Genomic DNA, 16,320 nt, shown 5'->3' on the forward strand with positions numbered 1-16,320 from the left:
TGAAAATTTGACCAACCCAGTAATAGTGTTACCCAAGGTGTGTGTCCTCTGCAAGTTGAGAATCCCACAAAGTTTCCACTGCCCTCTAGCCTTCCAACCCAAAGTGATTCCCCCACCCTTGGCATCCAAGCAATTCTAGAGCTCCGAGAACGGGGAAATCCCAAGCACAATGCCCCTGTTTGGCCAGTACAAACAGTGGTGGCAGCCGGGCACTAGCTGAAGACCAGCCGCAGATCAGCCCAGCGTGCCCCAGGGTGAAAGGCGCCAGGAACGTGGTGCAGACTTGGCCAGGCATTTTCTTCCATTCCTGTACGCCCAGCTCACCAGAAACGGTCTGTTTTCCCCTGTCCGTGACTGCCTCGGGATAAACCAATTCCTCTAAATCTGCTACTGACTGTGATCTTGGTCGAGTTAGTTAATACATCTCAGCTTACGTTTCCTCTGTAAAATGGTGTTCATCAAAGGGCCTACCATTTAGGATTCAGAGAATTGAGTTAATCCATATAAAGCACTTAGTAGAGTTTCAGGAAGATCAGCAGTGGAAAAAAAAAGCAATTATTATTCTGTTGACAAAACGAGGAGAGCACAGCAGCACGACAGATGTGATATACTCTGCCGGGGCACCTGAGCCTCCCCTAAGGGCCTGCACATGGGGACAGGGTGGTGAGAAGGAAATGTGTATCTAGATCCCCAAATACCATGGACCAAGAGAAGCCATCTCTGCACCTTGGCTGCTAGCTATACACCCACACTCAGTCCTGAAAACCACTGTGGTTCAGCCTGGGTAAAAGTGTTCCAGCTGATTAAAGGCCTTGTGACTGTACTAATTCTGCAGGTATGTTTAAATATTTGAAACTTTCTCTTATACACTCATTCATTCATTCAATAACCATTTACTGATCACCTCCCGTGTGCCAGCAATTGTTCTAGAACCTGGAGATACAGCAACAAATAAGACAGAAAAGGATTTATGCTCTCGTGGAGCTCTTGTTCCAAAGGGCTTTGCCACGTAATGCCTGAGTCCTTAACTTTTGTCACTGAACTTTTCTTTGCTTCAGTTTCCTAATCTATAAAATGGAGATAATAATTGTTACTTCATAAAGTTGTATGAGCATGAGTTGTATGAGGCTTTTTTCTTTTTGGTTTGATTGTTTGTTTTTTGTGAGGTATACTTGACATATAATATTATGGACACTTAAATGGTTCCCATATCTTGGTTATTGTAAATAATGCTGCAGTGAACACAGGGGTACAGATATGTTTTGAGTTAGTGTTTTGTTTTCTTTGTATAAATACCCAGAAGTGGAATTCCTGGATCACATGGTAGTTCTATTTTTGAGTTTTTGAGGACCCTCCATACTGTTGTCCGTAGTGGCTATACCAATTTACAATCTCACCAACAGTGCACAAGCGTTCCCTTTTCTCCACATCCTCACCAACACTTATCATTCCTTGTCTTTTTGATAATAGCCATTCTAATATTGTGGGTTTGTTTTTGTTTTGTTTTGTTTTTTGCGGTACGCGGGCCTCTCACTGTTGTGGCCTCTCCCGTGGCGGAGCACAGGCTCCAGACGCACAGGCTCAGTGGCCATGGCTCACGGGCCCAGCCGCTCCGCGGCATGTGGGATCTTCCCGGACCAGGGCACGAACCTGCGTCCCCTGCCTTGGCAGGCAGACTCTCAACCACTGCGCCACCAAGGAAGCCCTTATTGTGGTTTTGATTTGCATTTCCCTGATGATTAGTGATGCCGAACATCTTTTCATGTAGCTGTTGGCCATTTGTATGCCGTCTTTAGAAATACGTTTATTTAGATCCGCTGCGCAGTTTTTAATCAGGTCGTTTGTTTTTCTTAATGAGTTAATATCATAAAACACTTAGAACAGTGCAAAACACAGAGTAAGCACTGCGTAAGTGCTAGCTGTTACTATTTGGGGGAAGACTGAATGAAAAGCAGGTTTGGGAGAAGATCAGCAGTTTCTTTTGGGTGCATGTTAACTCTGAGATGTCTGTTAAACATCCAGGGGAAGATTGTTGATCAGGAGCCCAGATATAATACAAGTCTAGATGTCAAGGGACAGGTCTGAGTTAGAGATGTAAATCTGGAGGTAGCTGGCATAGAGTTGGTAATTAAAGTCATGAAATTGATTGAGATCATCAAAGGAAGGGAGCTGGAATAGAGACACATCCTGAGGACTGAGCCCCAGGGCACCCAAAGTTTAGGAGTTGAGGATCTGAGGAGGAATAAGCAAAGAAGACTGAAAAGGGGCAGCCAGAGAGGTAGGAGGAAAATTTGGAGAGTGCAGAGTCCTGGAGGCTAAGTGAAGCGAGCTTTGCCAGGAAAAGGGAAGGTGCACTGTGTATGCTCCTGGTGGGTCAGGTGAGATGAGAACTGAGAGGTAGTCATTGAATGTGGCCACAGGAAGGTCACTGGTAACCTTGCAGCAGTTCTGGAATAGTGGAGGCAGATATCATTTTGGAGTATGTTTCAGAGAGGATGGTAGGATGTGAATTGAAGACAATGAGTATAGCATCACTTCTGAAGATATTTCTGTAAAGGGGAACAAAGAAATGAGAGGCAGAAGGGAATATAAGGTCAAGAAACTTCTCTTGTTTCTTTGCCTTTATTTTTGTAATATGGGCTTTGTTTCAGCATATTTGCAGTAGATATGCAAATATATTTGAAGTATTCCTTTATGAGATTTTTTTTGGCCACACCGCACAGCTTGTGGGATCTTAGTTCCCCAACCAGGAATCAAACCTGGGAACCACAAGTGAAAGCACTGAGTCCTAACCACTGGACTGCCAAGGAATTCTCTATGAGATTTTAATAAGATAGTTTTATCAATGAAAGGCACAGAACCCTAGGAGAAATTATCACTGTTCTAGTTATACTGTTCCATGCATTCCTAATACATTGAATGAAGTAGGGAAGTTAACTCAAGAGCTCGATAATATGGGCCTTTTGTGTTTAATAGCTGATGCTACAGAATCAGTGGAGAGTCTTGTAACTGATATGTGCATATAAGTTATATTACATATGTGCAGTTCGATGTGACATATACCATGGTATCTAAAGAGAAGAAGAAAGCTGGTAACCCAGAAGGAAGAGTTAAAAATTGAAAAGTTCTGGGCTTCCCTGGTGGCGCAGTGGTTGAGAGTCTGCCTGCCGATGCAGGGAATGTGGGTTCGTGCCCCGGTCCGGGAAGATCCCACATGCCACGGAGTGGCTGGACCCATGAGCCATGGCCGCTGAGCCTGCGCGTCTGGAGCCTGTGCTCCACAACGGGAGAGGCCACAGCAGTGAGAGGCCCGCGTACCGCAAAAAAAAAAAAAAAAAGTTGAAAAGTTCTTATATAAATGATGGGAAAGGGCTTTAGTGAAGCTCCTGTACCATCAATGAAATAAAACTGTGTGGTGTCTATGGGGTCACCCAGTGAGAGCAGGTAACATAACATGGTGTGCACCCCCAGGACCCAGAATTCTAGGCCTCTGGACAAAAAAATGTTGTGGTCATCAAGCCGTCAGCCACTGCAGCTGTCTCCCACAGCCTGAGGGGAATTCAGAATGGAGAAAAACAGGATGCTGGCCCAAATAGTATGATGCATATCAAGGAATAATGAGCCGGGACCCTTGCATCTTCATATATAGAAAAGCACTAAAATCATTAACTTGAGATGTCTATTTTTTGTGATTAACAGTAATCTTTTGATGTTCAGCTACATGGTTTTTTGTTTGTTTGTTTGTTTGTTTGTTTGTTTCAGAAAAACTATGTATCCTAGCTCTTCTCTTCTCTGGTTGGAACAGTTTCTCAGAGCTCTCTGAGAGGCTGATTCCCAGACTACATTCCTCAGTAAGATCCCGAATAAAACATAACTCTCAAATTTTAGGTTGTCCATTTTTTTTTAAAGTCCACAGGTTTCTGCTGCCATCTTTTACCAAAAGGAACCAGAGCCTTCCTGATGGGGTGGGGGTGGGGAGTGGAGGGGACTTGGGGTAAGACAGTAGCAAGGCTTGTGACATCTTGTGGTGAGGAAGCAAGGATGCTTTCAAAGACTTGAGGGTTCTGTGGAGCTAGGAAAGGAGGCCAGCCTGTGGGGAAGACCCCCACTTGGAAGGGTAACCATGGAAAGAGGAGTTCAGAAGGAAAATTCATAATCTCAGCCTTTTTGAAGAGGCTGAGTCTGTAAAAACTCTCAAGTCCTGAAAAGGAAATGTTAACATGGTATGTTTTATAAGGTAGTTATAATGCCCATGTGAATTGTCAGCATTGTTTATTAGAGAAAATATTATATATTGATTGAACCAAAGTATGACCAAAAGAAAAATAGTCTATTGAGATTTTGTTCAACAAGGAAAGTGCCAGAGTAACTTATTTTCCCCTATATCTTAATCAGTCTGGACTGCTATAATGAACACACCATAGACTGGGTGACTTATAAACAATAGAATTTATTTCTCATAGTTCTGGAGGCTGGGAAGTCTGAGATCCAGGTGCCAGAAGATTCAATGTCTGGTGAGGCCCGCTTCCTAGTTCATAAATGGCTGTTTTCTCTCTGTGTCCTCACATGGTGGAAGGGGCAAGAGAGCTCTCTGAGGTCCCCATTTTTTTTTTTTCTTTTTTTCCCTTGCGGCACGCAGGCCTCTCACTGTTGTGGCCTCTTCCGTTGCGGAGCACAGGCTCCGGATGTGCAGGCTCAGCGGCCTTGGCTCACGGGCCCAGCCGCTTTGCCGCATGTGGGATCATCCCAGACCGGGGCACGAACTCGTGTCCCCTGCATCGGCAGGCGGACTCCCAACCACTGCACCACCAGGGAAGCCCCTGAGGTCCCCATTTTAAGGACACTGCTGACTGAAAAAAAAAAGCACAACCTAAAAGTTGAGTTATGTTTTATTCTGCGGACTTTCTGAGGACTTCAAGCCCTACACACAGCATCTCAGATAACTCTGAGTGACTGTTCCAAACAGGCAACAGGGAGTAGCCAAGATATATAGGAGTTTTGCAGCAAAGACTAGGTAGTAGAAACATCAAAAGATTGCTGTTAAAAAAAATAAAAACAGATATCTCAAGTTAAGGAACTTAGTGCTTTTCTATGTATGGGAAGATGCAAGAATCTGGGCTCATTGAAATCATTCCTTTGATGTGCACATCAGCTATCTGGGGCCAGTATCTTGTATTTTCTCATCCTCAGTTTCCTCAGGGTGCACCCTTGAGGGTGGCTGTAGTGGTGGGCATTCTGTTTCTTTCCTGAGCTCACGTTGGCAAGGCTCTAATGTGATGGCTTGATGGCTGCAAAGTCCTTTGTTTACTGATATGGCAGGCAATATTTTTCATTCACAACACTAATCCTATTCATGAGGGCTCTGCTGTGATGAGCTAATCACCACCCAAAGGCCTCACTTCCACATACCATCACAGTGGGATTAGGTTTCAACATGTGACTTTGGAGGAGACACACACATTCAGTTCATAGTGCCCTGCAAGACTTTTGATCTGTTCAAGTTTGGTTAGGCAGATACTCATAATTTCTGAAGCTTCTGTCTGCCCCAAGTGGTTTTTGATTGGGAGGTAGTGTTGATCAACCTGCTAAACAAAAGGTGTGTATGATAGTCTGCAAGAACTGTTTTAAACTCAATGTACACACAAGCTTGCCACCCGCCAGTATGGAAACTCAGGGTAACATACCCACCTGCCTTTGTCATGAAGAAAGTAGGTCTTGTTCTTAGTCTAAAGAAATATTGGGGAAATATTTCAACTAGAGACCAAGGACAGAGATGCCTTGTTCCCCCCGTCCACTTGTGTCTTTTATTTGAAACTTTCATTTTAATCACCTACTCCCTGTGCCCTCTTCTGGTCTCAACCTAAATTGCAGAAGCCAAGCGCTACTTGTACGTCCTTCCTGCTGTCTGATTCCCACAAAAATTGACTTTGCCACCCACTTCATATTTGCCTCAATTAGAGAGAAATTACTCTCACACTTGGACTGACCAATAAGTCACAGGAGGCATTTCTGGAGAATCTAGGAGACTGACACAGATAGAGAAGCATAAGGCAGCTGGGGTCAAGGACCGAAGCTGCCCAAAGCATCTCTCACTCTCAGAACCCCAGCTTCTGCTGCCCTTTTTGACTGGCTGGGGGAATCCAGCTGTGATGTCATAAAAAATAAGTATTGGCCTTTGTCCCTGGTTCCTGCCAACAGCTCCTAACACCCTTGGAATGTCCAGAGTGATCAATGTCTTTTGTATGCTAATGATATGACTAGTGGCTGGGGGGATGGGGGCTGGTCACCAGAAAGACCAGGCATGATTAGAGCCTTGGAACTTTCAGCCCCACCTCCAGGCCTCCTGGAAGGGGAGAGGGGCTAGAGATTGAGTTAATCACCAATGGTCAATGATTTCATCAATCATGCCTACATGATGGAACCTCCATACAAACCCTAAATAGCAGGGTTTGGAGAGCTTCCAGGTTGATGAACATGTCGGGGTGCTAGGAGGGTGGTGCATACCCCCATACCTTGCCCTATGCATCTCTTCCAACTGGCTGTTTCTGAGTTGAATCTTTTCTTTCTTTTTTTTTTTTTTTTTGTGGTACGCGGGCCTCTTACTGTTGTGGCCTCTCCCTTTGTGGAGCACAGACTCCGGACCCGCAGGCTCAGCGGCCATGGCTCACGGGCCCAGCCGCTCCGCGGCATGTGGGATCCTCCCGGACCGGGGCATGAACCCGTGTCCCCTGCATCGGCAGGCGGACTCTCAACCACTGCGCCACCAGAGAAGCCCCTGAGTTGAATCCTTTCTGATAAACTTCTAATCATAAGTAAAGTGTTCTCCTGAGTTCTGTGAGTTGCTCTAGTGAATTACCAAACTTGAAGAGGGGGTTATGGGAACCCTCTAAATTTGTAACCAGTTGGTCAAAAGTACCAGTGATGACCTGGGACTTGTAACTGGCATCTGAAGTGGGAGCAGTCTTGTGGGACTGAGCCCTTAACCTGTGGGATCTGATGCTGGTTCCAGGTAGATGGTGTCAGAATTGAACTGAATTGTAGGACCCACAGCTGGAAGAATGGTGTGGACAAGACACCACACATTCGGTGTCAGAAGTGTGGTGAGTAAAAATACTTCAGAGGCCTGAAGCAAGAAGAGGAGAGGGAGGAGGAGCAAGGGAGACCTGGGCAGGACACACGGTGTGGACCGGCATAGTGTTCAAGTTCAACAGGCAATCTTTCTGTTTAAAAATCCCATACTTAAGAGACAAAGATTGACAATTACTATTTTTACTCTCTGTGAACTCAGAGGGGGAAAGCCAAGTCATGCCTTCAGGAGGGGATAGCAATTAAGCAAACATGAAGGCTGGATCCAATCATAGAGCACCCAGGCCCAGGACTGGCCCAGGAGTACAAAATAATGGTGACCTTGCCGAATTGGGGGGAGGAGGAAATGAGGTCATGTGTACAAAACTCCTAGCACAATGCCTGGAACACACAGATTTGTCTATAGTCATCACAGGCAGAGGGAAGAAACCTAGTTTCATTTTTCCTTTCTGTTGGAAATGAATGAAACTATTCAATTTTCCTTTCATTTTGCTGTCTGAAAACTGTTTTATTTGAATGAAACCCTGGGCCTAGAATCCAGCAAACAGGGAAGGAGCTGCTTCAGGATAATGAGACACTGATGGGGAAATAGAAAATGATAAAATTTCAACCCACTACTTGGAAATGCAAACACATTTCATGTATTCACAGTCACTGATGTCTTTATTGGAGCTGGAATGTCTACAACATCCAAACAACACATGATTAGTCTCCATAATAGGAATGAAACAAGCTCCCATTGAAGTAATCAGCTGATCACGTTGCAGAGGGTGTTCAGTGCTTTTCAACACATGTGGCACTGGGTTGGTCCCCTGGTGCCTCGCGCTAACGCGCACATGGGGCGTCATCCGTCCCGGCACCTGCTGAGTTCAGATGCTTCAGCATCCTCAGTCACCGTAGCTTGACACCTCCAGCTACTGGGCTCAGCTCCAGACCCTTGGGGGATCAGACCTAATTCCTGACAAGGAGAGATCATGGTGAGACTGAAGTGCGTTGGCTGCTTGTTTATTTGATTAAAAAGAAGAAAAAAACTCCACTGTTACAGAACAAAGAGTGCAAAGCAAGCCCCCAGACCTGGACCTGTTCCTGGCTCCGTTATTTCACTTACATATTTATAAAGCTTGGCCAATATGGAAAATCGCACTATTGCTTAGCAACCCAAATTATAGAGAAAATTAGATCTGAAAGAACCACGACAATAAGCAGGATTCTAAAGGGAGATACAGTAAAGAGAAGGATCCAGAATGACTAAGCTCAAGGCTGACTCCCCTCTGAGCCTACACTTGGCCCCTAATAACAATCATAGTTAACATGAATTAAGTATTCTGTGGGCGAGGCACTACACAAAGTATTACACATTCATTATCTTGTTTATTCCTCACAACAACCCCTGGGGTGGGTATAATGATTACCTCCACTTTCTCACAAGAAAACAGAGGCATAGAGAAATAGGTATTGGTCAAGATCACTCAGCCAGAAAGAGTGGGTCCAGAATTGGAACATCAGACCCCCAGTCTTTTGGCATCATGTATACTAACCCAAGAGTGCAGCTCCCTGTGCCTCAAACATCCAAAAATGCAATTTATAGGAATAGATGTAATTCGGAGGGCTAAATAATCCAGATGGTAAACTCGATTTTTCCCTTCACTGAGACATAGTCATAGATTATTGGAACAAAAATGTTTTTTTTCTGCTATTTTTACAAAATGGAGAAAGTATCATTGTTTTTTTACTGATTATAAAATAAAATACATGCTTATTATAAAATATGAAAATAATACAGGACTGTAGAAAATGGAACCCCCCCCAAATACATGTATATATATAATCCCATTTGTCACAGATGTCAGAGATAATCACTGTTAATCATTTTCTCTCTCTCTGTCTCCGCCCCCCCCGTATGTATATTTTAAAGAAATGCAGCAGACTTAAGAAGCAGCCACAACAAATTAGCTTTCACTGAGAAGAAATAGAAACACTGGTTTAATCAAAACAAAAGTAGAAATCTGTTTGAGGGACAAATCTTCCATACAGAAGAATTTCAAATTAGGCAAGTAAACACTTTTCCCTAATTCTCTATGAATGTGGACCTTAATGCTCCATGAGTGTGGGCTGTTCTTAGAGACCCATTTCCAATGAATATAGTACAGAAAGGGAAAAACACTAACCTTACAGTGAAGAAATCTGACAGACACGACTTTAACTAAATGATCACAGTTAACATCACCAGTAATGATCTCGTTGACATCATGTACTATCTTAATTCAGGCTGTTGTAAAAAAAACAAAAACAAAAACACAGACTGTGTGGCTTAAACAGACATTTATTTCTCACAGTTCTGGAGGCTGGAAGTCCAAGATCAAGGTGATGGCAGATGCGGTTCCTTGTGAGAGCTCTCTTCCTAGCTTGCAGATGACCACCTTCTCACTTTGTTCTCACATGGTAGAGAGAGGGTGAGGAAGCAAGCTCTCTGTTGTCTAGTCTTACACAGGCACTAATCTCATCATAAGGGCACCTCCCTCATCTAAACCTAATTCCCTCCCAAAGGCCTTACCTCCAAATACGATCACATTGGGGGTTAGGGCTTCAACATATGAATTTGGTGGGCGGGGTGGGGGGTGATACAAGCATTTAGTTCATAACACGTACCCCCTGATATGATGTAATGAGAATGATACTTTGTGGTCTATTCATGAGAAAACACCAGACAAACCCAAATTGAGAGATCCTTTACAAAATGCCTGACTAGTACTCTTCAAAACTATCAAGGTTGTGAAAAACAAATAATAAAGACTGATAAAAAAAAAAAAAAAAAAAAAAAAAAAAAAAAAAAAAAAAGACTGATAAAATGGTTACAGACTGTGTTACAGACATGACAACTAAACACAATGCAGTACCCTGGATTGGGTATTAGAACAGAGAAAGGACATCCTGAAAAACCTGATGAAATCTGAATAAAGTCTGTAGATCACTTAATAGCATTATTTCAATGTTAACTTATTGGTTTTGACAAATGTAAAAAGGTTAGGCAAGATGTAATCAACACGGGAAACTGGATGAAGGATACTTGGGAACTCTATACTATTTTGCAAACTTCTGTAATTAAAAAATTATTTCAAAATAAAAAGCTTACTTAAACATTTTTGTTGTTGTTTGAAGATAGTTAGGACTTAAAGAGCTTGAAAGTGCTCGCTTTGGCAGCACATATACTAAAATTGGAATGATACAGAGAAGATTAGCATGGTCCCTGTGCAAGGATGACATGCAAATTTGTGAAGCATTCCATATTTTTGTACATGTATACAATGGAATATTACTCAGCCATAAAAAGAAACGAAATTGAGTTATTTGTAGTGAGGTGGATGGCCCTAGAGTCTGTCATACAGACTGAGGTAAGTCAGAAAGAGAAAAACAAATACCGTATGCGACACATATATATGGAATCTAAGAGAAAAATAAAATGGTCATGAAGAACCTAGGGGCAAGACGGGAATAAAGACACAGACCTCCTAGAGAATGGACTTCAGGATATGGGGAGGGGTAAGCTGTGACAAAGTGAGAGAGTGGCATAGACATATATACACTACCAAACGTAAAATAGATAGCTAGTGGGAAGCAGCCGCATAGCACAGGGAAATCAGCTCTGTGCTTTGTGACCACCTAGAGGGGTGGGATTGGGAGGGTGGGAGGGAGACGAAAGAGGGAGGAGATATGGGGATATATGTATATGTATAGCTGATTCACTTTGTTATAAAAGCAGAAACTAACACACCATTGTAAAGCAATTATACTCCAATAAAGATGTTTAAAAAAAAAAAAAAGAGCCTGAGAAAACAGGGTGCATTGAAGTGAGCCCGGCATTATGCCCAGCTCCACTTTGAGGCATTAACCATAGGGCTAACTAGTGCCATAGGGCTAAGAGGCTCAGAAGCTTCCCCTTGGCTCTTTGCTGATTCATAAGCAGTATTGGGCTCCAATTAGCATCCCAGAAGAGCCACACCCTAGGAATAAAGGTGAAATGGAAATAGCCTGATTATTCAAAAGACTAAAACTCACTTTCAAACCAACTCAGACTCAGACTGGATTAAGGTAATCTGCATTTATTCAAACTAACTGCTAGAGGCAAAAGTAAATCCTCTCTGAAGGAAACTAACACCATGAGAGCCTCAAATTATCTATACAATATTTTTATACCCAATGCCTAGCATTCAGTAAAAAATTTACATGATATGGTAAAAAGGCCAAACATACATAAAATTGGAATTTCAGAATGAGACAAAAAGATAGAGAGGGAAAGCAGCCACTATTTGAAGAGAAAATGGCTGAGTGATAAAAGATACCATGTCATAGATCCAAGAAGCTCTATGAATGCCATGAAGAATAAATATAAAGAAAAACACATTTAATTACACCATATTAAAACTGCTGAAAATCAAAGACAAAGGAAACTCTTAAAAGCAGCCAGAGGATAAAAGACACATTACTTTCAAAAGAACAACAAGACTGGCAATTTTTCAACAGAAATTATGGTAGCCTAGAGGATAATCCAATTGAATCTTTATGGAGCACAAACAAAATAACTGCCACCCTAGAATTCTATTCTCAATGAAAATATCTTTCCAAAATGAAGGTAAAATGAAAATATTTTCAGTCGAACAAAAACTTAGAGCATGCATTTCTAGCATATGGGAATAAAAGAAACACTAAAGGAGTTTTTTTAAACGGAAGGAAAATTATTAAAGATGGAGGTGCAGTAATGCAAGAAGGAATGATGAACAGTAGATGAAGATTAGATGAATGATGAACAGTAGAAGGGTAAGTGTATCATTAACTCTAAATGAAAACAGATTAAATAAAATAATAATTATGTCTCTTGGTGTTTAAAGTATATGTGGAATTAAAATATAAGATAGAAAGAAGTCCTTTCAAAACAGTGGAGTGAGGATCTCCAAAAAATCCACTCCTCCAAAACAGCAATAAAGACACTGAGGAAAAAGTAAAAAAAAAAACACTTTTTCAGAACTTTAGAAACCACCAGCTTTCAACAATAAAGGAGTTTTTATATAAGGAAAAAGTTTGAATATTAGAAAGAGGAATGAATTGTGTAGCATTTTAACTTGCCCTATTCTCATACTGTCTCCCCAGCTCGATGATTGGCTTGAAAACCAGAAGACTCACAGCCATGATAGCTGTTAAAACCAGTAGCCTAGTAACCACTGGAGAGGTTAGAACAGGTTTGAAGCTCCCAACAAAGCCCACCCGAGATTTGTAACTATTTGACTTGACAGTTTTCTGGAAAAGCCCCACTGTAAAGCTTGTCTTATTTGACCTGACTCATAGATCACTCAGTAAGAAAAACCCTATCCTCAGGGCATTTGTCAAAAGCAATCAGCAGCAACTGTTTAACCTCATAGCTTCCTGAGGAGGTAATACCAGAAAGGGCAAACAAAAAGCTTGTCCAAAAATGTAAAAGGAAAATCTGGAGAATGAGATGTCCATCAGGGGCTTTGAAAAACTCCAGCATATTTCTGTGGATCTAGAAGGCTGTGTGCCTGTGCAGGGCTAAGAAGATTAGGGCCTGAGAAGATCCTAATCTCTCACCTTGGTCTGATCTTGAGGCTTTGGCTGAGTGTTGAAGGTCTGCCCCAACACAAACACACAGAACCCCTTTGCAAAGATAAGGAGATTTGGGGTGGGGGGGTCCAAGAATTTAAGAAAATCTCTCTAATCACTAGCTGAGCACTAGGCTAATGGAACAGAGATTTCAATGCCCACACATGACAAAGAATACAGAATTAGTTCAGAAAAGTCACTAAGGAAGCAATCAGCAGAAACAACAAACCCTGGAAAAGAAGAGAAATCTGATGTTTACATTACATTATTTTAAATGTTTAGTTTTCAACAAAAATTTATGAGGCATGCAAAGAAACAGCAAAGTGTGGCCCATAGACAAGGGAAAAAGCCGTCAGAAGTTACTGTCCCTGAGGAAGTCCAGATGCTGAACTTGCCATATAAAGTCTTTAAACAAGCTATTATAAGTATGTTCAAAGAACTAAAGGAAACCATACCTAAAGAGTTAAAGGAGGACTTCCCTGGTGGCGCAGTTGTTGAGAGTCCGCCTGCCAATGCAGGGGACACGGGTTCGTGCCCCGGTCCGGGAAGATCCCACATGCCGCAGAGCAGCTGGCCCCGTGAGCCATGGCCGCTGAGCCTGCGCGTCCGGAGCCTGTGCTCCGCAACGGGAGAGGCCACAACAGTGAGAGGCCCGCGTACCGAAAAAAAAAAAAAAAAAAGAAAAAGAATTAAAGGAAAGTATGAAAATAATGTCTTGCTAAGAGGGAGGGGATATGGGAACATATGTATATGTATAACTGATTCATTTTGTTATAAAGCAGAAACTAATACACCATTGTTAAGCAATTATACTCCAATAAAGATTTAAAAAAAAGAAAAGAATGTCTTGCTAAATAGAAAATATCACTAAAAAGAAAAAAAAAATTTTTTTTAAATAGAGATCTGGACCTGAAAAGTATAACCAAAATGAAAAATTCACTAGAGGGGTTCGGCAGCAGATGTGAGTTGGTAAAAGAAAGGATAAACATACTTATAGATAGTTCAATAAGATTATCCAGCCTGAGGAGCAGAAAGAAAACAAGAATGAAGAAAAATTAATGGAGTGTCAGTGACCTGTGGACACAATCAAGCATATCAACATACACATAATGAGACCCACAGAAGGGGGGAGGGAGAGAAAGGGACAGAAAGAATATTTGAAGAAATTATGACCAAAAAACTTCCCAAGTTTGATTTTTAAAATCTATGTATCATAGCACAGGGAGATCAGCTCGGTGCTTTGTGACCGCCTGGAGGGGTGGGATAGGGAGGGTGGGAGGGAGACGCAAAAGGGAGGGGATATGGGAACATATGTATACATATAACTGATTAAATTTGTGATAAAGCAAAAAAAAAAAAAAAATAAAAAAAAAAAAAAAAAATAAAATCTATGTATCAAAGAAACTCACTAACTCTAAGTAAAATAAGCTCAAAAGAATCCACATCTAGACACATCACAGCCAAATTTTCAAAAGACAGAGAGAATCTTGAAAATAGCAAGAAAAAAAAAAACTCATCACATACAAGAGATCCACAAAAAGATTAACAGCTGACTTATCAGAATCCATGGAGGCCAGAGGCAGTGCAATGACATATCCAATATGCTGGGGGTGGAGGGAGACTATCAAGCAAGAATTCTATATCCAGGGACTTCCCTGGTGGCGCAGTGGTTAGGAATCCACCTGCCAATGCAGGGGACATGGGTTCGAGCCCTGGTCTGGGAAGATCCCACATGCTGTGGAGCAACTGGGCCTGTGTGCCACAACTACTGAGCCTGCGCTCTAGAGCCCCTGAGCCAAAACTGCTGAGCCTGCATACCACAACTACTGAAGCCCGCGTGCCTAGAACCCATGCTCCACAACAAGAGAAGCCACGACAAAGAGAAGCCCACGCACCGCAACGAAAAGTAGCCCCGGCTGGCTGCAACTAGAAGAAGCTTGCGCACAGCAATGAAGACCCAACACAGCCAAAAATAAATTAATTAATTAAAAAAAAAAGAATCTGCCTGCCAGTGCCACGGACACAGGTTCGAGCCCTGGTCTATGAAGATCCCACATGTTGCAGAGCAACTAAGCTCCCATCCCCGCTTAAACATTATTTAGGAAGAAACTGGGGCCTCAAAGAAGGCCCAGCTGGGCAGGCATTTGGGGTGGCCAGCCAGCCTCCCGCCAGCCTTGGGCAGAGCATCCACCTATGGCCACGGGGAAGAAAAGTGCTTCCGGGCTGCCTCTCGCCTGGGGGCCTGGCTGGGACCCTGACTGGGGACTCACCATGAACTGCTCTTCAGAGCTGAGCCCTGAATGCCTGGAACAGATTCCCGCTCTAGCCAAGCAGGGTGCACGCACATTGCAGCTTCCTCCCTGGCTCTCTTTCCACACACCTCTCGGCATTAGCCTCAGCCCACAGGGTGCCAACTGGGAACCAAGGCATGTTGCCTAATTACCTCCCTCAAGACTCTGAAGGGTCTTCACAGCTCCCTCAGGGCCGCATCCTCTCCCGTCCTCTTCCTGGAAGCCCACCTAGATCCCACTCCCACAGCTCCCCCGGGGAGGGGCTGGCTGTCCCCTCCTGCATCCCAGCCTCACTCATGCCTCAAGACCTGTCTTGTCTTTCCCCCTGATCCCCAAGCCCTTCCCCTTCTGAAGCAGGAAGTAGGCCTTCTCCACCTTTGAATCCCCCAGCCTTCAGCCAAGAGCTGGGCCCGTAGAAAGTGCTTATTAAATGTTGGTGATTAATGAATGAGTACATAAATCTAAAGTAGACACACCTATAGTTCTCTTCAAGGAACTGGCTGATGAATGGCTCGATGTTTTGGGTTCTGGTGGAGGAATTAGAAAATCTGCAGTTGAGAACAAGCTCTGCCCTGACCTGCATTTAGTCCCTGGCTCTGGACGGATCACCAAGAACCTTTCTGAGCCTGAGATTCCTCAGCTATAAAAAATGGTCACGACAGAGCAGCTCCACACTCTGCACAGGGGGAGGAAAAGAAGGAGGTGACGGCCCTGGAAAGTTCTCTGCTTGAAGAGCAGCCCTGATTGTGGTTTCTCATCCACTGGGAGGGATAGTGATAGATCCTGGGGGGAGAGAGCTACCTACCCTCCCACCCCCACCCCAGCAGGTCTTCTTTTCCTCCACTGACCCCAGAGGAAAGCTGTTTTCAGACTTCAGGTGCTGGACACTTACAAAAGGGGCTTTGAAATTTCAAGGCCCTGCCCTATCCTAAAAGCTTGTCTTCCTTCCCAAGAAGCCTCAGCTTCCCTTCTGGAAGGTCTGAGGCAGGGGAAGGACGTAAGACCATCTAGCTCAGGTGGCAGGGGCCTGCCTGGGGACCTTTAAGTCCAGGTAGTGACCTCTCAGCCAGGTCCAAAGCTCTGAGGTCATTTCCCCTGACACCAGAGACTTGGCACCTGCTGGAATCCTTGGCGGATTAACATGCCAGGAGTGCCCCTGATCTGACACCTCCCGCCCTGGCGCCTGGCAAAGAGACCTGGGAGGAGCACACCACCCTCCCTGCTGCAGGGCAGGGTCCACAAAGGCCAGGGGACAGGGGAGGTCACTGAGCTGCTAGCCTGCGTCCTGCAAGGCTGACCTTGGGCTCAGGGGCACCCTTAGGCAAGTGCA

General features: G+C 43.6%; 1 long non-coding RNA gene across 1 annotated transcript; it reads right to left on the reverse strand.

Moving 5' to 3' along the window:
* Positions 1-7,721: 7,721 nt before the first annotated feature.
* Positions 7,722-15,065, reverse strand: LOC307066509. The gene is made up of 3 exons (XR_013811379.1): positions 14,970-15,065; positions 9,255-9,355; positions 7,722-8,044 (listed from the first exon to the last, which is right to left on the reverse strand). It is a non-coding gene; the product is annotated as an uncharacterized lncRNA (long non-coding RNA).
* Positions 15,066-16,320: the final 1,255 nt, after the last annotated feature.

The sequence above is a fragment of the Hyperoodon ampullatus genome (genome assembly GCF_949752795.1).
Source record: "Hyperoodon ampullatus genome assembly, chromosome: 18".
In the NCBI taxonomy this organism is placed as follows: domain Eukaryota; kingdom Metazoa; phylum Chordata; class Mammalia; order Artiodactyla; family Ziphiidae; genus Hyperoodon; species Hyperoodon ampullatus.